Consider the following 26,306-nt stretch of genomic DNA (forward strand, 5'->3'; position numbering starts at 1 on the left):
AGTGGGCATCCCTGTCGTGTTCCTGATCTCAGGGAAAAAGCTCTCAGTTTTTCCCCGTTGAGGATGATGTTAGCTGTGGGCTTTTCATAAATGGCTTTTATGATCTTCAAGTATGTTCCTTCTATCCCGACTTTCTCAAGGGTTTTTATTACGAAAGGGTGCTGGATTTTGTCAAAGGCCTTTTCTGCATCGATTGACAGGATCATATGGTTCTTCTCTTTTTTTTGTTAATGTGATGTATCACGTTGATCGATTTCTGAATGTTGAACCAGCCCTGCATCCCAGGAATGAATCCCACTTGATCATGGTGAATAATTCTTTTTATATGCCGTTGAATTCGATTCGCTAGTATCTTATTGAGAATTTTTGCATCCATATTCATCAGAGATATTGGCCTGTAGTTCTCTTTTTTTACTGGGTCTCTGTCTGGTTTAGGAATCAAAGTAATACTGGCTTCATAGAATGAGTCTGGAAGTTTTCCTTCCCTTTCTATTTCTTGGAATAGCTTGAGAAGGACAGGTATTATCTCTGCTTTAAACGTCTGGTAGAACTCCCCTGGGAAGCCATCTGGTCCTGGACTCTTATTTGTTGGGAGATTTTTGATAACCGATTCAATTTCTTCGCTGGTTATGGGTCTGTTCAAGCTTTCTATTTCCTCCTGATTGAGTTTTGGAAGAGTGTGGGTGTTTAGGAATTTGTCCATTTCTTCCAGGTTGTCCAATTTGTTGGCATATAATTTTTCATAGTATTCCCTGATAACTGTTTGTATCTCTGAGGGATTGGTTGTAATAATTCCATTTTCATTCATGATTTTATCTATTTGGGTCATCTCCCTTTTCTTTTTGAGAAGCCTGGCTAGAGGTTTGTCAATTTTGTTTATTTTTTCAAAAAACCAACTCTTGGTTTCGTTGATCAGCTCTACAGTTTTTTTAGATTCTATATTGTTTATTTCTGCTCTGATCTTTATTATTTCTCTTCTTCTGCTGGGTTTAGGCTGCCTTTGCTGTTCTGCTTCTATTTCCTTTAGGTGTGCTGTTAGATTTTGTATTTGGGATTTTTCTTGTTTCTTGAGATAGGCCTGGATTGCAATGTATTTTCCTCTCAGGACTGCCTTTGCTGCGTCCCAAAGCGTTTGGATTGTTGTATTTTCATTTTCGCTTGTTTCCATATATTTTTTAATTTCTTCTCTAATTGCCTAGTTGATCCACTCATTCGTTAGTAGGGTGTTCTTTAACCTCCATGCTTTTGGAGGTTTTCCAGACTTTTTCCTGTGGTTGATTTCAAGCTTCATAGCGTTGTGGTCTGAAAGTATGCATGGTATAATTTCAATTCTTGTAAACTTATGAAGGGCTGTTTTGTGACCCAGTATGTGATCGATCTTGGAGAATGTTCCATGTGCACTCGAGAAGAAAGTATATTCTGTTGCTTTGGGATGCAGAGTTCTAAATATATCTGTCAAGTCCATCTGATCCAATGTATCATTCAGGGCCCTTGTTTCTTTATTGACTGTGTGTCTAGATGATCTATCCATTTCTGTAAGTGGGGTGTTAAAGTCCCCTGCAGTGACCACATTCTTATCAATAAGGTTGCTTATGTTTATGAGTAATTATTTTATATATCTGGGGGCTCCGGTATTTGGCGCATAGACATTTATAATTGTTAGCTCTTCCTGATGGATAGACCCTGTGATTATTATATAATGCCCTTCTTCATCTCTTGTTACAGCCTTTAATTTAAAGTCTAGTTTATCTGATATAAGTATGGCTACTCCAGCTTTCTTTTGGCTTCCAGTAGCATGATAAATAGTTCTCCATCCCCTCACTCTCAATCTAAAGGTGTCCTCAGATCTAAAATGAGTCTCTTGTAGACAGCAAATAGATGGGTCTTGTTTTTTTATCCATTCTGATACCCTATGTCTTTTGGTTGGCGCATTTAATCCATTTACATTCAGTGTTATTATAGAAAGATACGGGTTTAGAGTCACTGTGATGTCTGTATGTTTTATGCTTGTAGTGATGTCTCTGGTACTTTGTCTCACAGGATCCCCCTTAGGATCTCTTGTAGGGCTGGTTTCGTGGTGACAAATTCCTTCAGTTTTTGTTTGTTTGGGAAGACCTTTATCTCTCCTTCTATTCTAAATGACAGACTTGCTGGATAAAGGATTCTCGGCTGCATATTTTTTCTGTTTAGCACACTGAAGATATCGTGCCAAGCCTTTCTGGCCTGCCAAGTTTCAAAGGAGAGATCAGTCACGAGTCTTATAGGTCTCCCTTTATATGTGAGGGCACGTTTATCCCTTGTTGCTTTCAGAATTTTCTCTTTATCCTTGTATTTTGCCAGTTTCACTATGATATGTCGTGCAGAAGATCGATTCAAGTTACGTCTGAAGGGAGTTCTCTGTGCCTCTTGGATTTCAATGCCTTTTTCCTTCCCCAGTTCAGGGAAGTTCTCAGCTATAATTTCTTCAAGTACCCCTTCAGCACCTTTCCCTCTCTCTCCCTCTTCTGGGATACCAATTATGCGTATATTATTTCTTTTTAGTGTATCACTTAGTTCTCTAATTTTCCCCTCATACTCCTGGATTTTTTTATCTCTCTTTCTCTTAGCTTCCTCTTTTTCCATAACTTTATCTTCTAGTTCACCTATTCTCTCCTCTGCCTCTTCAATCCGAGCTGTCGTCGTTTCCATTTTGTTTTGCATTTCGTTTAAAGTGCTTTTCAGCTCCTCGTGACTGTTCCTTAGTCCCTTGATCTCTGTGGCAAGAGATTCTCTGCTGTCCTGTATACTGTTTTCTAGCCCAGCGATTAATTTTATGACTATTATTCTAAATTCACTTTCTGTTATATTATTTAAATCCTTTTTGATCAGTTCATTAGCTGTTGTTATTTCCTGGAGATTCTTCTGAGGGGAATTCTTCCGTTTGGTCATTTTGGATAGTCCTGGAGTGGTGAGGACCTGCAGGGCACTTCCCCTGTGCTGTGGTGTATAACTGGAGTTGGTGGGCGGGGCTGCAGTCCGACCTGATGTCTGCCCCCAGCCCACCGCTGGGGCCACAGTCAGACTGGTGTGTGCCTTCTCTTCCCCTCTCCTAGGGGCGGGATTCACTGTGGGGTGGCGTGGCCCATCTGGGCTACTTGCACACTGCCAGGCTTGTGGTGCTGGGGATCTGGCGTATAAGCTGGGGTGGGTAGGCAAGGTGCACGGGGGCAGGAGGGGCAGGCTTAGCTCGCTTCTCCTTAGGTGATCCACTTCAGGAGGGGCCCTGTGGCAGCGGGAGGGAGTCAGATCCGCTGCCGGAGGTTTGGCACTGCAGAAGCACAGAGTTGGGTGTTTGCGCGGAGTGAGAAAGTTCCCTGGCAGGAACTGGTTCTCTTTGGGATTTTGGCTGGGGGATGGGCGAGGGAGATGGCGCTGGTGAGCGCCTTTGTTCCCCGCCAAGCTGAGCTCTGCGGTCCGGGGGCTCAGCAGCTCTCCCTCCCTTTGTCCTCCAGCCTTCCCGCTTTCTGAGCAGAGCTGTTAACTTACGACCTCCCAGACGCTAAGTCGCGCTTGCTGTTGGAACACAGTCCGTCAGGCCCCTCCACTTTTGCCAGCCAGACTCGGGGGCTCTGCTTGGCCGGCGAGCCGCCCCTCCGCCCCGGCTCCCTCCCGCCAGTCTGTGGAGCGCGCACAGCCTCGCCACCCTTCCTACCCTCTTCCGTGGGCCTCTCGTCTGCGCTTGGCTCTGGAGACTCCCTTCTGCTAATCCTCTGGCGGTTTTCCAAAATTTGTGTCTTTAATCTTAATTGGAAATTATATATTGTGGCCCAGAGTAGGTTTATGTTTGTGAAAAGAGTGAAGAAAGTTTATAGGAAAAAGGGAAATTATTATCAAGTTAACAGGTTATATGAAAATATGAGTGCTCTCCATTTAGTAATTTGGAATTTCACCCTTACTAGAAATCTGAAAAGAGGGGAGAATATAGCAACATATGAATAAGGAAGTGTGTGGTTACTATGCAACCTCTTTGTTGATTCTGACAATACATTGGAAAACTAAATTTCAAAATGTCTTAATAAATAAATCAATACTTATTTAATAATATTATGTTCAGTGTCAATATTTGACTTGACTTCATTTCTACCAATATATTGTATTCAAATTAATGCCCCAAATCAGATTTAAAAAGTGAAAGCACTGGTGGGAATGCAAACTGGTACAGCTACTCCCAAGAACAGTATGGAGGTTCCTCAAAATATTAAAAATAGAGCTACCCTATGACCCAGAAATTGCACTATTAGGTATTTATCCAAAGGATACAAAAATGCTAATTTGAAGGGGCACGTGCACCTCAGTATTTATAACAACACTATCATCAATACCCAAATTATGGAAAGAGACCAGATGTCCATCGAATGATGAATGATAAAGATGTGGTGTGTGTGTGTGTGTGTGTGTGTGTATACATTTTAAAATGTCACTTTAAAAATGTATTGTTCCTTCTGTGGGTTTCTAATAGCTTTCAGTTAATATTTGGTGAGGAGAAAAAGACAGCCAGATCCAAACCACTTTCTTGAATGAACCTATATTTTCTGTGAAAAAAAAAAAAAAAAAAAAAGAGACTGGGGACTGTGTGCATACACACACACACACACACACACACACACGATGGAGATATATTCGATATATATTACTTGGCAAGCAAAAAGAATGAAATCTTGCCATTTGCAACAATGTGGATAGAAATAGAGGGCATTATGTTAAGTGAAATAAGTCAGTCAGAGAAAGGGAAATACCATGTGATTTCACTCGTATGTGGAATTTAAGAAACAAAACAGATGATCACAGGGGAAGGGAAGGAAAAATAATATAAAAACAAAGAGGGAGACAAACCATAAAAGACTCTTAAATACAGAGAACAAACTGAGGGTTGCTGGAGGGGAGGTGGTTGGGAGAATGAGTTAAATGGGAGATGGGCATTAAGGAGGGCACTTTTTGAGATGAGCAGTGGGTGTTATATGTAAGTGATGAATCACTGAATTCTACTCCTGAAACCATTATTACATTATATGTTAACAAACTTTGATTTAAATTAAAAACAAAATGAAAGTACTACAACCCATTTCTAGGTCTCTATAACAACATTAGTAACACATGAGGTGTTCTAAAGAGTGCTGGAACTTCCTCCACTGCCTTTGCCTCTCCCCATCCTCCTCTATTGACTTACAAAAAGGAAAATAATTTTTCATTACCTCTTATCTGACCCATTAAACCAACGTCCCTCTTTGTAAAAGTGCTTTGGATTAATTATTTTTATTTCTATAACAAAGGAACATGATTCAGATGGTTTCCGCTTTCAGGTGATATACTAGATCATTTGCAATACTGATCAGACTTACAAGACAAGAAATTATTTTTATCTTTTGTAAATTTTCACATGGATAAGTTCACATATAAAAAAAATGAAAGGAATTTTCCTGTCAAAGGGATAATGGAAACATAGAAGTACAGATTTTATAACTTGATAAATGGTTTGCTGAACCAAGTAAACTCTGAATTCACCTGAAAAGCACTTAAAACTCCTTTTATGTAAGATGTAATCAAATTTATATTTTATCTTCTATTTTTCTTTATAATTGCAATGGTGCCTTCTACTATTAAATAATATTTTTCTGATTATGAAATTAATTTACATATATCTGAGGAAACTTAGAAAGGGAGAAAGGAGAAAAAAAAAAGAAACAACATCTATAACCCCACCATCCAGTGATATCCATTAAACAAATTTTAGACTTCAGAATTTTTTCTTGATTTGTTTCAAGATAACATTTGTTAAAATTTATTTATACATATTAATGATTTATTCAATTACTTTCTCCATTATAAGATTTTTTTATATATAAAGGCTGTAAGTATAAGTTAGTATATATAACATAATGGGCATTAGTAGGTATTTCAACAACTTTTCCAAAAAGATTTCTTAAACATTAAATTAATTCTACCCAATAATGCATAACTAATTATTAATTAATCAAGCATCTGTTAATTATACAAACTAATATCAATTATGAATAAATGAATATATATTTGGTGTTCCTGGCTCCGTGTATCCTAAATTACTTTTAGATTTAGGTATACATTAATGGTTAAATTTGGGCTTATAAGAGAGTTAAGATTAGGGTCAAGTTTATAATTAGTGTTATACATGGCTTGTTATTAGAATCTGCTCTTAGGTTTTTATTAGATTTAGGTTTTCTAATCCAGTATTGTTTCTAAAAAGTGTATGCGTGTGAATTCACATTAAGTTTTGGTATAGGTTAAGGTTAGTGGAAAGACAATAAACAGTTATTAAACTATCAATAAGATGTGACGTGAGGTCTTCAGAAATCTTCAAATACTCGTTTTTTTCAGCAGTCTGTAATGGTGCCACTCACTCTACAAACTTGATTAGACACTCTCTCTAAAGTGTGAAAGTAGCAATACTTTCTCCAGAGAGAAATTAAAAATAATCTCTTGTATTATATCTATCTGTTTTTACTTTTCAGATATCTGAAATTTTTAAATATTGAGGTGGCTGCCTACACGGCATGACCTTAGGGAAACTCAGAATACACTTCTTCTCTTGAAAAGAAAAGGAAAGAATAAGAAAAAGAAGAGAAATACTTTTTTCCTGATACTAAAATTACTCCAATAAGGGAATCTTATGTTCTATACTACATAAAGCTTAAATACAAATACACTTGATATTAAAAAAAACCTCATTGAATTATATTAAAATGATAAATGATTAATTTGATTTCCAGTGATATAAAAAGGACAGGTTTGATTGTGACAGAAGTGTTTAATGTGTGAAAGTTACAGGGACTAGGTGAGACAAAATAAATACTTGAAAAAAAAAGTGCAATAGAAATGAAGTCTAAGGCACTCGAGCACATATTTTGTATTTTTGCTGAGGAAGGCCCAGAGAGATTAGATAAAGGACTGATAAATTTCACTGAGCATTTTGAAGATGCTGGTCTAGAATGGAAGGTCTAGTCAATAGTGAGTCCTAAAATGGCATGTCTAGAAAGCAGGAAAGGATGTTGAAATACATAGAAAATGTTCTTCATTAGGTAGGAAATAAACACATGTCCAACATGTATAGAAATAAGGCATTTGAAGCAAGCTTTGTTTACTTGTATAGTTGTATTTTAAGGGCAATCTTCATGTGTGATTTAAAAGCAAAACCAAGTTTAAATACATTGAACTAATAAAATGTGAGTTACTGGTCTTACTAGGTTCTACCATGAGACAAAAGTAAGGTGAAATCTGTATTTGACTTTACGAGAAAAGTATTGCAACCAAATGTGTCACCTTTAAGTGATTCCTTTAACAAAGCAAAGCACAGCATGTAAACCCTTAAATTATAATATTTATTTGCATGGTTTATAAATACATTTTGTCACCAACCATTTTTCTCATTTTGTTCTGAATAAGGCAAAATATTTATTTAAATAATTGGCTTTTCCAAAAAAGATATTAAATTGATCCTCGTAAATTATTCATGTATGTGACCTTGTTTATATGATTAGCCTCTGAAGACAAAGTTTTACACGTTAAGCTTAAATGCTATTTAGTTCTCAATCAACTGTAAGTACTTAAGAAAGATAAAATATATACTTCTATGACTCCTCCAACTTTACTATATAATCTTATAACTTATTCCTTGGGTTCTTAGATTGAAGATTTTTGAAATTACTTTTTCAACAACCTGCATAAGGGGCATTCTCTGCTGGAAATGCAGCAGCGAATGATAGGAAGTAACTTCTTGCAAAATCAGTATGGTATAAACATTAATCAGGAATAGTCACTTAAGGCTACAGAGAATGTCTATCACTTTATGCTCTACTAAAGACGTAAGTGGGAGACAGGGATTTGGGCATTTAATGAAATTATATTTAAAGGATACTGATAAATATCTTGCCAGGATATCTTTTTAAAATAAGCGACCACAATAAATGTAGTCTAGTTAAATAAAGAAATAAAATTTAAATAGTCATCAAACCTAAATTGTTAAAGGTCCAAATTAGAATGCTCTATGGAAAGTTCAGAAGTCCATTTCTGGGGAAAATTACGATGCATGTACACATTCATAATTCTCTTTTATAAAATACCTTGAAGGAAGGAAGGAAGGAAGGAAGGAAGGAAGGAAGGAAGGAGAAAGAAAGAAAGAAAGAAAGAAAGAAAGAAAGAAAGAAAGAAAGGAAGGAAGGAAGGAAGAAAGGAAGAAAGAAAAGAGAAAAATACATCAACACTGAAGCCAGGCAATGGTTCTAGCCTCATATCATAAAATGTAAGAAATATTAGCCAGCCATATTTCAATGTGTATTCTTTATTGAACAACAAATTGTATTAAGCACCTTGCATGTTTTCTGGGGATTAGGAGGTAGGAAAGAATGAAGAATGAAGGAAATAAACATAGATCATACACAAACATCTTGTCTAAAGGATAGATTTAAAAACTCTGGGAATCGGAGTAAAATTATATGTAACAGTTTTAAAGGAAAATCTCCCAAAGAGCAGAGCAAAAGATAAGGATATGACAGATATTAGATAGTAACTGATAGATATAATGGAAAGGCAAAGTAGATTAACATATGGATAACTGATATGATAGGAAAAGAAAACTGAAATACTAAAACAGAAAAACATTCCTAATATAATACAAGATCTCTTTCCTGACTGAATGAAGATCAAATGCACTCATCATAATTCAAAAAAATAATAAAATGTGATACTGAGACATAAACTTCAAATCAAACAAATAATCTTAAGAAACCTAGACAGAAGTAGCTCAACACATTGGAAAAATACAGGATATTTGCAGGCTTCTGTGAATCAATATTAAATGACAAAATACAATGTAGTTGGGCTTTTGTTTCTGGTGTGGCTAAGATCCCCACTTTTAACAGTTTTAGTAAGCACAGGCACTGAATGAATGGGAAGGTTAAAACTCTGGTAGAAAAATTAGAATCTCTCTGGTCTTAGAACAGAGCCACTGGAAATTCAAAGTGAAATCTTGGAAAAGAGCTAGATAGGGACTACTCCCAATTCTATGCATGGCCTCTGCTCAAGTCTCTGGTTGAACCTGAACTGCACATATGTGGAGCATTCACAAATTAGCCCAAGTGAGATCGGAGCTGCCACCCAAGAGACAGATATTGGTTACAGTTTGAATTGGACGAAGTTAATAACCATCTGAAACAACACAAAATCTCTCTGAAGATTTGAACTCAAAAATTCTCTCTGAAGGAATATTATCAGAATGAAGTTCTCCACAGCAAAACATTCACAATATCCAGGATAAAATCCCAAATTACTCAGCATAAGTAACCCAGGAAATTTTTATTAAATCTGGAAAGAAAAGACATGCCAAAATGATTCAGAGGTTGGAATTAGTCAAGAAGGATTTAAAAGTAGCCATTAAGTAAAGAAAAATACGCTACCAACAAAAACAAAAAGTTAAGAATTTTCAGTGTAAAAATTTGCATTTACATGACAAAAGTTCTAGAGATGAAAGTGTAATATCTGTGATTAAAAATACATGTGGTGGGTTTAACAGCAGAATGGAGACCGAAAAGAATCTGAAGTGAATTTCGTAACATAGATAATCAGCACCCTAGTGAGAAAAAAAAGATAAGTTAAAAGGCAGAAAATGTATTTGAAAATAGTTTCACAAGTGTAGTGAAAAGGTAAATTTAAAGATTCAAGAACCTTAGAGGGGCCCCTAGGTGGTTCAGTCAGTTGGGCATCTGACTTCACCTCAGGTCATGATCTCGCAGTTCATGAGTTCGAGCCCTGCGTCAGGCTCTGTGCTGACAGCTCAGAGCCTGGAGCTTGCTTCAGATTCTGTGTCTCCCTTTCTCTGCTCCTCCCCCACTCACGCTCTGTCTGTCTGTCTCTCTCAAAAATAAATAAACCTTAAAAAAATTGAAAAAAAAAGAAACTTAGAGAATCCTGAGCAAAAAATATTTTTAAACTTAGACAAAATAGACAATCCTTTGCAAAATACAATTTACCAGAACCAACAGAAGATGAAACAAAATTCTGAATACTCCTCTATCTATTAAAGAAATTAAATTTTGAACTTGTCAAAAATCTTTCCAACAAATAAAACTCCAAGCACAGGTTAGTTCACTGCTGAATTCTATTAAACATTTAATAAGTGAAAAACACCAACATTATGCAAAATTCTATCAGAAGATAGGGACCAGCATATACCTACTAGCAAAACCTGACCAACATGTATTATTCCTCAACAAAACCAAAACTGACACCAGTATCCCTCATGACTATGGATGCAATAGTATTCAGCAAAATATAAATAAATCAAACCCAGCAACAATAAAGTGATAATTTGTTATGATCAAGTAGAGTTTATCTCAATTTTAAGTGATACCATTGATAAATCAACATAACTTACTATATTAAAACACTAGAGGTTGAAACATTATAACATCATTTTAGCATTCTAGAACTATTCATGATAAAAATTCTCATAAAACTAGGGCTAAAAGAGAACTTTCCAGTATGACAAAGGCATATATGAAAACGTACAAACTAACATCATGCCTAATTATGAACTAGTGTTTTTCTCTAAGGTTGAGGAAGGGCAAAGAGCCCCCTCTCAGACTTGTATTCACTGTTATGGTGGAAATCCTAATCATTGCCGAAGAGCAAAATAAGAGAAAAGAAAAAAGAAACAGTATCAAGATTAGAAAGGAAGAAACAAAATGTCTCTACTTTCAAATGACAAAATTTACAGGAAATTTCCTAAGGCATCCACAAAAACAACTATTATAATTGCTACCAGGGATTTTCAAATGTCAGGTTTCAAGGTTAGTTACAGAAGTTGATTATTATATAGTCAGGGCAAAATATTGAAAAATAAAAATTAAACACTGATAAATTCCATTGCCATAGCAACAAAAATATATATGAATAAATTTAAGAAAAGGTGTAAGACCTCTAAATGGGAAACTACAAAACAGTGCTAAGATACTTAAGAGGAGATCTAATTTAATTGAGAATAAACCATTTTCACAGTTTGGACTCACTGTTGTAGACAAATAATTCTATAGGTTCGATTAAATTAAAGTTTAAATAAAATTTAAAATACAAATGGGGCACCTGATGACTCAGCCGGTTTAGTGACCAACACTGGATTTAAGCTCAGGTCATGATCCTATGCGCAGGTCCTTATCTCAGGGTTTTTGAGTTCAGGCCCCATATCCAGCTCCACACTCACAGTGTGGAGCCTGCTTGAGATTCTCTCTCCCTCTCTCTGCCCTTCCCCCACTCTCTCCCTCACACATGCACGTGCTAAGTGAATAAACTTAGAATAAATAATAAATAAAAATAAAAATGAGATTAAAATCTTAGCAGATGGTTATAGAAATTAACAGACTGATTCTGAAATTAATATGAACAGTTAAAGACCCAGGAATATTAAAAGCATTCCAGGAAAAGAACAAAGTTGAAATACTTGCCCTACCTTACTTTAAGATTTCCTATAAAACTTCAATAATCAAGATAATGAAATACAGTTTAAAAAAAAAAACTGAAAAATACATCAACAGATTTGCAACAACTAAAACTGAAAAGCATGCCAAATGAAGGAAATCTTACACAAAATAATAAAAATGCAATAATTCCATTTTTTGTAGAGTTTTTAAAAACTTAGAACATTCTATATTGATCCAAAAACAAAAAAAGTTGTTAATTATTACCTCAGAAAATAGGGTTGGGATTGACTTTTGAAAGGCATTAGGGAACTTTCTGGGGTAGGAGTTATAGTCTGTACCTGAAGAGAGGTTTAGGTTATATGGAGGTATCCATGTATCAAGATGTTGCAAATATACAATTAAGATTTGTGCATTTTATTGGATGTAATTTATACATCTACAAGTTATAAATATTAAAACCTGATTAGTGATACACATGTGAAGTATTTGGTGGGAGGAAGGTACTAGTATTTTCAATTTATTTCAAAATCATCAAAAAATAAAATGGATTAATGAATGGATACAAAAATGGATAGATAAATGAATGTGTGATAAAGCAAGAATGGTAAAAACTAATGTAGAATCCAAGTGGTCAGTATTTTGGTGTTCACTGTAAAATTCTTTCAATTTTTCTCTATGATTGAAATGTTCATAATAAAATACTGGGGGGAAAAAAGACAATGGAGGAATATCTACAATGTTTTCAGGGTAAAGTAGATCTCTCAAGGATTGTATACTAAGTCAATTAAAACATATATAGGCAGTAGATATTCATGTTCAAATATTAAAAAGCAGAAGGCCTAAATTACTTATTTGTCCTGAAAAATCAAGTTGCATGCATAATCCAACCAAAGGAGGAAAAGAAAGAAAAGTTACAGAGCTATCACGTTTATCTACATTTATAATTATATAATAAATTGTAAATGTCACAATAAAAAAAAACATAAACCAACATAAATATGAGAACTATGATAGACTAACACAAAAATCTCATTGTATGTCATTAAGAAGTCACAGGGGCAGCTGGGTGGCTCAGTCGGTTAAGCGTCCGACTTTGGCTCAGGTCATGATCTCACGGTTTGTGGGTTTGAGCTCCGCAATGGGCTCTGTGCTGACAGCTCAGAGCCTGGAGCCTGCTTTGGATTCTGTGTCTCTCTCTCTCTCTCTCTGTGCCTCTCCCCCACTTGTGCTCTGTCTGTCTGTCTGTCTCCCTCTCTCTCTCAAAAATAAATAAAATGTAAAAATTAAAAAAAAAAAAAAGAAGTCACAGATGGCACAAATAAAGAGAAAGAAATATAAATTAATTTCTTAAATAATTCATATGAGACACAAAACTTCAGATGCTAATAAATAAAAATAAAATTATATTAGTTTAAGCAGTGATATAACATTTTTAAAATAATGAGATTAGCAAACATAAACTATATAACTTTCAAATTGTTGCATTGGAGAAATGGAAAGGGCAGTGTCACTTTCAAGAAAGCATAAATAATACAGAGAGAGGCTTAAATAGAAAAGAGAACTGGTAAGAATAAAATCAGAAAATGTAAATTATGATGAAAATAGGAATTTTAAAATAGATAAAAATAATGATAAAAAAATAAGATAATGATAAAAATAAGATAAAAATGATAAAAATAAGAATATACTCAAATCATATATTAAAGTCAAAGACTCTTCAGTGATTAATAAATCCCCATAAATGTTCCATATAAGAGAAAAAAGATTCATAAAAATAAATGAATTAAAATATTAACAAAGATACACTGGAAAAATAAAAACCCAAAGCAAAGCAAAAGAAAAGAGATAGAAAGATTAACATCAGATAAAGTTAACCTCAAGATGAAAGGTATTAAGTCGGACAATAATGATTAAGATTTGGTTATATTTATGAAATATATAATCCCCATAAACACTACTTATATTTTTTTCTATAATAAATACTTACGTAGTATGTATTAGAAACTAGACACTAATTTTTTTTTTAAATTCTTTTTAAACATTTATTTATTTTTGAGACAGAGAGAGACAGAGCATAAACGGGGGAGGAGCAGAGAGAGAGGGAGACACAGAATCGGAAGCAGGCTCCAGGCTCTGAGCCGTCAGCTCAGAGCCCGACGCGGGGCTCGAACTCACGGACGGTGAGATCGTGACCTGAGCTGAAGTCGGACGCCCAACCGACCGAGCCACCCAGGCGCCCCTAGACACTAATTTAAAAACTTTACAATTTAATGCAAACAAACCCATGAAGCAATTATAATTATCTCTGTTATGCTGATGAGGAAACCAAAGGTTTAAATACTATAGTAGGTAAATTCTCATAGATCTTTATGTGCTATATAATATTGTATTATAATATGTAAATAAAACCGCTAAAATATTAAGGAGAAATTGAAATAGAACTATTACACAAGATTCTGATACATTTTTCTAAGTTTTTAGAAATGATAGATTAACATAAGGAAGAAAATTTGAATATCAAAGAATATTTGAAATCTCATAGATATTTATCAATTTTTTACAATGCAAACAGAAGGTTTGCTTTATTTTCAAAATACATGGAGAATATCCAAAACACTGATAATATGCTAGGTGACCAAAAGATGAAAAAAATCCAAATATATTCTAACATATACATAAAAGCATATTGAAAAGCAACATATGTAAACAAAGATATTGAGTAGAAAAAATAAAAATGGAAATTCCCAAAACTAAAAAAATGTAAAAAACACATTCCTATCCATCTCTAGTGTCCTGACTTTCCTGATCCTTTAAAATTATTGTCTTCATGACTGCCTTCCCTCCTCCCTAAGTCTATAAGCTGTTCAGAGTGCATGTCTAGGATGGACGCCTGACTCAGTGTGAGGTGAAGGACCCTGACAGGATAAAGAGGACATCTGTGGTAGAAGGAATCCTACCATGGAATGTTGGATCCCAAACGGGTTCGAGGAGCGCTTTCCACTGGGAGGGTGATGGCAATTATGGGAGTCATAGAAGCAGCCCAGGATAGGTTGTTAGAGGTTGTGGGAGTAAAAAGGGATCCACATAGTCAGGGATGAAGCAATGTATGACAGCGGTCCTGGAATTAGGCTGAAAGTAGTGAAGAGGACATCTACATGGCAGCATGTGGCATCAATGACAGCAATGACAGGTGCTAAGTTGCATTCAAAGAGATTTGAGAAATGGATTTCTCACTGTCAAAAAAGGAAGAGACAAATAGGAGTACCTTGAAAAGTGAAATGTAAAATGAATCCTACAATGTTAGATCAAAATTAGATTATTAGTGTGCAACTAATTTTAAAAGATAGATTGAAATACACATAAAAATGTGGGTATTTGAGTGTGAATATATATATATTTTCAATATATACATGTAATCCAAAATTCTGTTTATTGATAGGTCATAGGAGCAGCAATATCCCAATAGCAATAAACATATCTAGTTCCTAGAACTTGGTTTCTAAATACAATTGAACATTGAAAATAACCAAGGTTCCTGGGAGAGAGAACTTTCTGATTCCAGAGTTGAAGATGAGAAAGAACAATGTGAACCTACAACATCTTAAAGATTGATAGGGTATGTCAAAAGGACACAAAAGTTATCTTAAAGGGGTTCCCACTGGCCAACTCAGACAATTTGGACATAAAAATAAATAATGATAGCAGTAGATTAAAACCCAGTGTGCAGAAAGTACACTCATAAGTTCACTCTGATTTAAATGAATGGATGAATAAATGAACTGCAAGAAGAAAACACTAATTTGTGATGTATTGTCAGCTAACAAATATAGAAGAAATGAGGGGAAATGAAAAGCCCATCATTTGAAAACCCAAAACACCAATGGATGCTTGAACTAGTGGGTAAAAAATTGATAAGGAAAGGAGGGTTTAAATAACCTCAAAGCACTTCTCCACAAAATACTTATTATTTCCAAATCTAAAAAGAATAATTTACAGTGGAGAAAATTGTCAACCACCAACCTAAATCAAGTGTTCACCGCTAACATCACCAGTAATGGGATAAGTCAAAATCATGTACTACCCGCCAGAAAGCACTAAAATGATCACAGTATCTTCTGTGGTATTTCCTTCCAAAGATTCAAGGCCTGAATCTAATCTTAGGAAAACATCAGACAAACCAGACTGAGGGACATTATGCAAAGTTACTGCCCTGGCATCTTAAAAAGAGTTTCCAGGGGCACCTGGGTGGCTCAGTCGGTTGAGCAGCAGACTCTTGGTTTTGGCTCAGGTCATGATCTCATGGTTGGTAAGTTGAATTGAAGCCCACACTGGGCTCTGTGCTGACAGTTCAGAGCCTGCTTGGCATTCTCTCCTTCTCTGTGCCCCTCCCACTCTCTCTTTCTCCACATAAATGAGCTTTAAAAAAAATGTTCCCAATGAGGAACTAGGAAATTTTTCTAGATGGAAGAAGCCTGAAGAGACATGACAACAGAATGTGGCACACAATTCTGGATTGGATCCTTTAACTGTGAAGAACATTGTTAGGACAACTGGTAAGGCTTGAGCAGGTCTGTGGAATGTAGGGTAGCAAAAGCTATCTCACTGTAGTTATTACAAAAGCAAAGTCAATGCCTGTTCTCATCAAGGACATTATTAAGACAACTGGCATCATCACAACATACACACCACAACAACAACAACAACAACAACCTATATTTAGAGTTCTTTCCAGTAACACAATTTTGCCAATTTTCAAGTTGCAACTTCTTAAAAAGGCATCTTACTCTGTGTGTCACTCAGTAACATACTATGCATATGACAGCTTAATACTTCTGATGCACGACAGCTTGGGGGAAAAAGTCTATTCTCTCTGCAAAACAACTTAAAATAATTTAGATTAAAAAAAAACAACAATAAAACAGTAAACTCTCAGAACGAAAAATCCAAGTTCTTTTATCAAAAAAAAAAAACTCAAGTAAGCAAGACTGGCTGTTATAAATAAAAGCAGGTAGGGTATGCCTATGGATATTAATTAAACTCCCTGAAAATACAAATTCAAAAATACAGTTCAGAACATGAAAACAGAACATTCTGTAATGAATCCCTACAGTGGTGACTGTTATGTTTTGTCCTTCAGGTAATATCAAGCAGTGATTTTGTCACTGTGGAGAGCAGCCAGGGAGCTAGAGGTACCGATGGTAAATTCATGGTTCAAGTTCACATCACCAGATTCTGAGGGAGATGCAAAAAAAAAAAAAAAATTAAAATTAAAGAAAAGACAGATCTGGTCTTGATTACGGCCTTCAATCCAAAATTCAAAAGCTAGTATTTTCAATTAAAAAGCAAAATGCCCACATGTATGGGGGAAAAAAGAAAAAAACAGGGAACAACAACCACAGCAACAAAAAATTAAGGCCCCAAAATGTTCAACTCTGATTTAGCTTGTATACAGAGTATAATTTCCAACCTCAAAAGTAGCACAGAATACAGTTGTATCTAGAGTCACAGCCCAGAGAGGAATGAATGCTACACTTGTCAGCCCCATGGTTGCACCTCCTCCTTTCCTAAAAAGGAAAGCAGCCCAAGTTATTGGGCAGGATCCATTCTTTTGCAGTCAATCAAAACTCATTGGTCTTTAGGATATTAGTGCATTTGCATGACATCAACCATTCACAGGGTCTGCCATTTCAATGTGCAAACCTATTCCTGAGCTCTTGCTTCAGATTCCACTCCAAACTTGTTTGTCTACTGTAAATTCAGGAGACCAGATTTGACACAACTATGTTTTGATAAGCTAAATCAAAGCACTTCCAATTCAGGTTACTGTTTTTGTTTACCCACCTGCAGCTATGATTCTTCTTGGGGAGATTAACACCGGGTTCACACATAAGGGAAAAGGGAAAACAACTGTTTGTGTGAAGGCATGCTAACCATAACACATTATGAAACTGAAAAGCAAAATCCCTTCCTGGTAAAAGTTTTACAAGGTAGAGGTAAGAACCCTAAGTACAAAACAAAAAACAAGCACATTTTTGGGGTGTATGCAGAGGTCATCAGAGGCCAGCATAGTTAATTGAGGTACTTGGACTGTAGTCTGTGACACACATGGCTTAAGGGAGTCACAAAACTTAGTCACTCAAACAATATCTACTTGCACAATAAAACATATACCCAACATGGTCCTGAGCTGTGCCCGAGCGCCTAAGACAATCAAGCAACCTGACTGCTTCCCTGAGGAGGAAGAAAGCATAAATATTGAAGGGTGGAAAGGGATGGCTCTGAGATGAATTGAAAATGTCAAAGAGAATGCTATTGAATGCAGGGCGGGGGGAACTTCGATGTTTTAAATGGACAGTCTGCTGGAAAGTTCAGACTCCTAAGTTACTCAGAATGATTTAACTTACAATAAGTCTCACTCTACACGTTTGCCTGCTATGAAATGAATACTTTGCCACAACATGCCTGCAGTGGCTTCCACTTTAGACCACCACATTATTGCCAACAACCATTTGCTCAATAGCAGTTATAAATGCCTTACAGAGACAGGAAGCTACTTTTGAGACTTAATAACACTCCTTCTAAAAGTCTTCACTGAAAAGGGCTGAATTGTACTGTTGCTGGAGTTAGCCCTTTTATAGAGAACAGGAAAGAGTTTCCTTAAAGTGATTTTAAGCCCATGATGCAACATGGCAGCATGAATGTGCAAATATGTATGCATGTGGGTGTTGGGTGTGAAAGAGATAATTAGGGAGAGAAGAGTAGTACCCAACTAATCTTATCACAGTGGTCTAAAGAAAATCATTTTACAAATATTAAAATGTTTTTACCTTTAAGGAACTATATATGAATAAAGAAACACAGATCCTGTCTTCTTCAAGTTTACAGAGTAACTTAAGTGGCAGGCTAACCTCACCAGCTCAGTTTATTGCACATTCTAATCTACATCAATGAATACACACTGGATGAAGAGGAAAGATTATCTGCAACCCAACAACATTTATATTTTGTTAAGTAGGAATCCTTTCATTCATTCTAATACAAGGCTTAATCAAACAGGGGGTTGTTTTCCTTGTATTACAGGATACTAAGATGAACAGTAGTTAATGTTGATCCATCTTTCCACTATCCCTCTTTGCCATGAATTCCTATCCTTAGGTTTGCTGCCTAATGGTTGCAATATGGCTACTAAAACTCCAAGTAACACAACACCTTAAAAGGTGGAAAGAAAGGGTAGGAGAGTGGCCACAGCTGAGAAGGAACTTATCTTCTGTCTCATTGCTTTTATTAGGGAGCAAAACATTCCACAAGTCCCAACTGACAAATATTCCCTTATATTTTTGGCTGATATTGGATCACATGCCCATTCCCAGTATGGACTCCAAAACCACCTTCTGGAAATTCAGAGTCCTCCATCCATTACCTAAAAAATATTTGCTTTGTTTACTGAAAATGGAGGAAATGCTTAAGGGCAACCATAGTTTCTGCACATGTTTTCATACCCATTCGCACATTCTCCAGTGGTATGGGTTTTTCTCATATGTTCCTATTCACTTGCTGATAGAAAAATATGACTCAGCCAGCCATTGCACTCACTTTCAAGCTGAGAAGGTGCTAGGGTAGAGTTTGTAATTATATTACAACATAGAAACTGCTCTATCCAAAAATGAAACCCATGACTTCTGCCTCATTAACCCTTTACAATAATCAACTGTGATAATGGCTGCCAAACAAGGTTATATTGTATGAAGTTCTATGTATTTTCATTCAACATTAATGTACACATTCACATGCTCACATGAGTTAGGAAAAGGATTCAAAACCAGTAAATCTGAAATTGACAGATGTTACAAGAGGCTGTTACAATGTCTGTTCCAAAAACTTAGGGATGAATTCTTGAACCCCATTTAATGATCTGCTGTGGACTTAGCATAAGTGAATCTGTTTAAATTCACGTACAAGCCAGTGATAGTTTCACTCCAGTAAAACTTCTAGAATGATGAATTTTCCCGAGATCTACTACTCATTGTTTTTCCCCTGTAGAGTATGTCAGATATGTCAAGGATTCTTATATTTCTTTTTTCTAATATGAGAGAAAAGAGTATTCTATTCATTTCAAAAAGAAGCACATGACTATATCACTATTTATTAGCACTGGGAACGTCAATGAATGCTGATGCATATAGCAGTAAAGCACATTACTTAAAACAAACAACAACAAAAAACATAAAATGTTTGTGTGCATTTAGTATCATCACTAGCCAAGAAATTTGTTCTCCAGTTCTTTTTACAGGGCGTCTTCCTCACAGTGGTATATAGTACCTAAATATTGGAGACAAAATTATGTCAAAATATGAAACTGACAAATATAAACTATTTCCTAACCACAACCCTTAGCTTGAAATCTTAGTTTAACAGTAAAATTTAATAATTATCTAAAAAATAGATTTAACCAACAAAAATATATTTAGCCTTCTACATGGTAAGCTTCGGATCCTATATTTGTATCACTCTGTCAATATAATATACTTCAGTAATACCAAGCTCCACTGTTAGTCACGTGTGGACCTGGAAAATGAGTAAGCTATTGGGACCAATGAAACTACATGCTGTTTTGATATTAAACTCAAGCCTCAATCTGCTTCTGCCATGTTTAGATGTAAATAGGCAACCTGGATACATGGAATAATGTGCACCAAATATACTCCTTTTTTACTTAGTAAAAGTTATTTATAGCATTTCCATACTTCATAAAACAGCATCTATACACCCTCCCAGCTTCATATAAACTTTCCAAATTTACAGATTTAAAATCAGAGACAGAGCTAGATGAGATTTGAGATTTGGACTAGTTTTATAATTAAGGACACTCAGGACACCTCTTTATGACTTACTTGCAGTTTGAGAGCAAAGCTAAAACTAAAACTAAATTCTTATAGATCACAGCTTGTTTTGTTTTTTGTTTTTCTTTACAACACAAAATTCAATTCATAAAGGGATCATTATTATTTTGGGACTCTTATATGCACTAAAAACATGCTTAAAAGTTAGCCAAATTATTATGTCTAAAATTACAAAACATGAGAGAAATGAAAGAAAACAAATAATGGGGGTAATGTTCATGAATTGGCTGTCTCAATATTAAATTAGTTAGCTGATCTTTCCATTCAGCGCATACTAATATCCTTGTGAGATTTTTTTGGTAGATATTAAAAATCAGATTCTAAAATTTGTATGGAAAGGGAGAGGTCAAGTATATCCAAGGCAAATTGGAAGAACAAAGCTGGATGATTTACCTACCAGAGAACAAAATATTTTATAAAATGTTAAGACAGTATGTTATTGACACCTTTTCATGTTGCGTATCATGAAAAGATGCTCAACATCACTCATCATCAGGGAAATACAAATAAAAACTACATTATCACCTTACACCTGTCAGAATGGCTAAAATTAACAACACAGGAAACAACAGATGTTGATGAGGATATAGAGAAAGGGGAAGCCTCTTACATTGTCAGTGGGAACACAAATTGGAGCAGCCCCTCTGGAAAACAGTATGGAGATTCCTCAAAAAGTTAAAAATACAACTATCCTATGGCCTAGCAATTGCACTAGTAGGTATTTGCCCAAAGAAGAAAAAAATGCTGGTTCAGAGGGGCACACGAATCCCAATGTTTATAGCAGCATTTTATCAACAATAGCCAAATTATGGAAAGAGTCCAAATGACCATCGACTGATGAATGGATAAAGAAGATATGGTGTGCATGTGTGCGTGTACACACACACACACACACACACACACACACACACACAGGAATATTATTCAGCCATTAAAAAAGAGTGAAATCTTGCCATTTGCAATGATGTGGATGGAACTACAGCTTATTATGCTAAGCAAAATAAGTCAGAGAAAGACAAATAAGATATGTTTTCACTTATATGTGAACCCAAGAAAAATACAGATGAACATAGGGGAAGGGGAAAAAAGAGACGGGGGGGCAAACCATAAGAGACTCTTAGCTATAGAGAACAAACTGAGGGTGGATGGAGGGGAAGTGGATGCAGGATGGGCTAAATGGGTGATGGGCATCAAGGAGGGCACCTGTTGTGATGAGCACTGGATGTTATATATAAGTGATGAATCACTAAATTCTAATCCCGAAACCAATACTACACTATATGTTAACCAATTAGAATTTAAAAACTTGAAACAAATGAACAAAAAACAGAAGCAAAGAAAGTATGCTATTGGCATAGACAGACAACGGACCTATAGAATAAAACAGAGTCCATAATATTTTTTAAATTTTGTTATTTGTAAATATTTGATATGTATATATGTGTAAGTATATATGTACATGCACATATATAACATGGTAAAAATATATTCATCCGACTTATGACAGAGGAACAACACAGTACATGGAGGAAGGATGGTCTTCCCAATAAATGGTGCTAGGTCAAGTGAAATTAGAGAAAAATAAATCTTGACTCCCCATCTGTATGAAAATTGATTCCAGAGGGACAGAGATCTAAATATGGAAGGTGACACTATAAAGCTTTTAATGACAAACACAGCACAATAACTCTTACAGCAACAGGCAAATATCTCTGAAACAGGACACAATAGGCAGTAACCATAAAATTAAAAATAATAAGTTATACTATACTAAAATTAAGAACTTATGTTTATTGATAGCATTGAGAGAATGAAAAGTCAACCCACCGAAAGGAAAAAGGTATTCATAATGCAAACATCTGACAAAATACTAATATCCAAAATATCTTAAGTAACTCTTATAAAATCAATAAGGAAAGTTCACGAAATCCAAAAGAAAAATGGGGAAAGGTTTTTGCAGACACTCCATTGAAGAAAATATCCAAATAGCTTTATTATATGCTTATTGCAGAAAAAAAGTGCTCAACTACCTTAGTCAATAGGAAATGTAAGGTAAAACCACAATGTGATACTATTACACACCTACCAGATTGGCTAAAATAAAAAATACAGAAAGTACCCAGTGTTAGGCTTGGAGAAACTAGATTTTTCATAGACTGTGTACAAGTGGAAATTGATAGAGCCACTTCAGACTCACACTATCTAATAAAGCTCAACATGTGCCTACACTCTTATCCAGCAACTCCATTCCACTCCAGTCCTAACAGAAATGAATGTTGAATGTCCACAGCAGCACATTTATAATGGTCAAAAACAAAAAAGGAACTACCAAATAGCCATTAACAGTAGAAAGGATAAATTGTGGCCTATTCATGTGTGGAATGATAAATAACACAACAATGAGAATGAATGATGTACAACTATACACAAAACTATGGATAAATATCATAAACCTACTGAGCAAGAGAAGCCAGAAACAATACCTTATAATTCTGTTTATGCAAAGCTTCTAAACAGACAAAACCAATCCATTCTATTAGAGATCAGAGTAGTATTTACTCATGACAAAAGTTAATAATGGCAAAGTAGCAGGATTTAAGATAATTCAAGAAACATAGATGACTTCAGAATAACCCTAAGTGTGGTCATTTTGCCTATGGGTTTCTGAGAAAAGTAAGCTTTAGAATCTGTATCAATTAATTGAAATTCATAGGATAATTAGCTAATGTCATCTAAGACTCAATATTGCTATTTAGAAGTTCTAATTGTGTGATTTCTGGTCAGCAACCAGGACCCCATGAGTTGCGAATAATAATTTTGAACAGGAAGTCAGCTACTTAGTATTTGTTTCCTTAACATGGAAAATAAAGGTAAAAAAACTTGTGAGTTAAATGCTATGCGTTATTTGTGTACATCTTCAAAATAAAGAAATTTCTTATGTGACACATAGAATAGGTAAAAGTTTAGGCCTTCTTTATCTGAATGAGTCTTATGTGACCTATCATCGCCTAGGTTGGAGTAACGTTTATTAAAGTTACTTTGCAGGAATTTCATTAAAGTGTGACTCACTCAGCCATATTTCTTTACAGTCAAATTATGGCTGTATTAGGGGATGGCTAAAGAATAATTAACCTAAAGCATTTATTCCCTATGAAAAAAAGTAAACTTGCAATTTTTAAAACCTACTGAAGTCATTTCTATGAAAGTTACTAGAGAATTACAAGGCATTGACTTGTATTGATTCCAATCAATCACTGTAATTGAACCTTCCCAAATGGCTCAAGCTATAATTTAGGAAAACTAATGTATGAAGCCCATGCACATGGAGATCTATATCACATTTGAGTCACTTTTCCACACGTGTGTGTGACTGCATATGTTTCTATGCGTGCTGCTAGTAAAGGACCACAAAAACTATTCCAAACATACATGAACTGTGTCCAGGTTTTCCTCAGAAGCCTTCATTTTAAGATTATGGTGGAATTAAAATCTTCCTCAACAGAATAACAACTCCATACCGATGCAGAAAAGTCATTGTTAAAGAAAAAATAGAGGCTCGATGCATTTCCTAGTAACACTTTACACCAAAAAATTCTTACTAATTAAGATTGCCACACTTACACACACAAGATAGTACAAGGAATGTTTTATAATTTACTCCAACCAAACAGGATTGGGGAGACCTTTTAAACATTCAGCATAATGTGGGGGGGGTTCCGGAAGATGGCGGCGTAGGAGGACGCGGGGCTCACCGCACGTCCTGCCGATCACTTAGATTCCACCTACACCTGCCTAAAGAACCCAGAAAACCGCCAGAGGATTAGCAGAACGGAGTCTCCGGAGCCAAGCGCAGACGAGAAGCCCACGGAAGAGGGTAGGAAGGGCGGCGAGGCGGTGGGCGCTCCACGGACTGGCGGGAGGGAGCCGGGGCGGAGGGGCGGCTCGCCGGCCAAGCAGAGCCCCCGAGTCTGGCTGGCAAAAGCGGAGGGGCCGGACAGACTGTGTTCCGACAGCAAGCGCGACTTAGCGTCTGGGAGGTCATAAGTTAACAGCTCTGCTCGGAAAGCGGGAAGGCTGGAGGACAAAGGGAGGGAGAGCTGCTGAGCCCCCGGACCGCAGAGCTCAGCTTGGCGGGGAACAAAGGCGCCAGCGCCATCTCCCCCACCCATCCCCCAGCCAAAATCCCAAAGGGAACCAGTTCCTGCCAGGGAACTTGCTCGCTCCGCGCAAACACCCAACTCTGTGCTTCTGCGGAGCCAAACCTCCGGCAGCGGATCTGACTCCCTCCCGCTGCCACAGGGCCCCTCCTGAAGTGGATCACCTAAGGAGAAGCGAGCTAAGCCTGCCCCTCCAGCCCCCGTGCACCTTGCCTACCCACCCCAGCTTATACGCCAGATCCCCAGCAACACAAGCCTGGCAGTGTGCAAGTAGCCCAGACGGGACACGCCACCCCACAGTGAATCCCGCCCCTAGGAGAGGGGAAGAGAAGGCACACACCAGTCTGACTGTGGCCCCAGCAGTGGGCTGGGGGCAGACATCGGGTCGGACTGCGGCCCCGCCCACTAACTCCAGTTATACACCACAGCACAGGGGAAGTGCACTGCAGGTCCTCACCACTCCAGGGACTCTCCAAAATGACCAAACGGAAGAATTCCCCTCAGAAGAATCTCCAGGAAATAACAACAGCTAATGAACTGATCAAAAAGGATTTAAATAATATAACAGAAAGTGAATTTAGAATAATAGTCATAAAATTAATCGCTGGGCTTGAAAACAGTATACAGGACAGCAGAGAATCTCTTGCCACAAAGATCGAGGGACTAAGGAACAGTCACGAGGAGCTGAAAAATGCTTTAAACGAAATGCAAAACAAAATGGAAACCATGACAGCTCGGCTTGAAGAGGCAGAGGAGAGAATAGGTGAACTAGAAGATAAAGTTATGGAGAAAGAGGAAGCTGAAAGAAAGAGAGATAAAAAAAATCCAGGAGTATGAGGGGAAAATTAGAGAACTAAGTGATACACTAAAAAGAAATAATATACGCATAATTGGTATCCCAGAGGAGGAAGAGAGAGGGAAAGGTGCTGAAGGGGTACTTGTAGAAATTATAGCTGAGAACTTCCCTGAACTGGGGAAGGAAAAAGGCATTGAAATCCAAGAGGCACAGAGAACTCCCTTCAGACGTAACTTGAATCGATCTTCTGCACGACATATCATAGTGAAACTGGCAAAATACAAGGATAAAGAGAAAATTCTGAAAGCAGCAAGGGATAAACGTGCCCTCACATATAAAGGGACACCTATAAGACTCGTGACTGATCTCTCCTTTGAAACTTGGCAGGCCAGAAAGGCTTGGCACGATATCTACAGTGTGCTAAACAGAAAAAATATGCAGCCGAGAATCCTTTATCCAGCAAGTCTGTCATTTAGAATAGAAGGAGAGATAAAGGTCTTCCCAAACAAACAAAAACTGAAGGAATTTGTCACCACGAAACCAGCCCTACAAGAGATCCTAAGGGGGATCCTGTGAGACAAAGTACCAGAGACATCACTACAAGCATAAAACATACAGACATCACAATGACTCTAAACCCATATCTTTCTATAATAACACTGAATGTAAATGGATTAAATGCGCCAACTAAAAGACATAGGGTATCAGAATGGATAAAAAAGCAAGACCCATCTATTTGCTGTCTACAAGAGACTCATTTTAGATCTGAGGACACCTTTAGATTGAGAGTGAGGGGATGGAGAACTATTTATCATGCTCCTGGAAGCCAAAAGAAAGCTGGAGTAGCCATACTTCTATCAGACAAACTAGACTTTAAATTAAAGGCTGTAACAAGAGATGAAGAAGGGCATTATATAATAATCACAGGGTCTATCCACCAGGAAGAGCTAACTATTATAAATGTCTATGC

Source organism: Panthera onca, chromosome C1 (genome assembly GCF_046562875.1).
Source record: "Panthera onca isolate mPanOnc1 chromosome C1, mPanOnc1 haplotype 2, whole genome shotgun sequence".
Lineage (NCBI taxonomy): Eukaryota > Metazoa > Chordata > Mammalia > Carnivora > Felidae > Panthera > Panthera onca.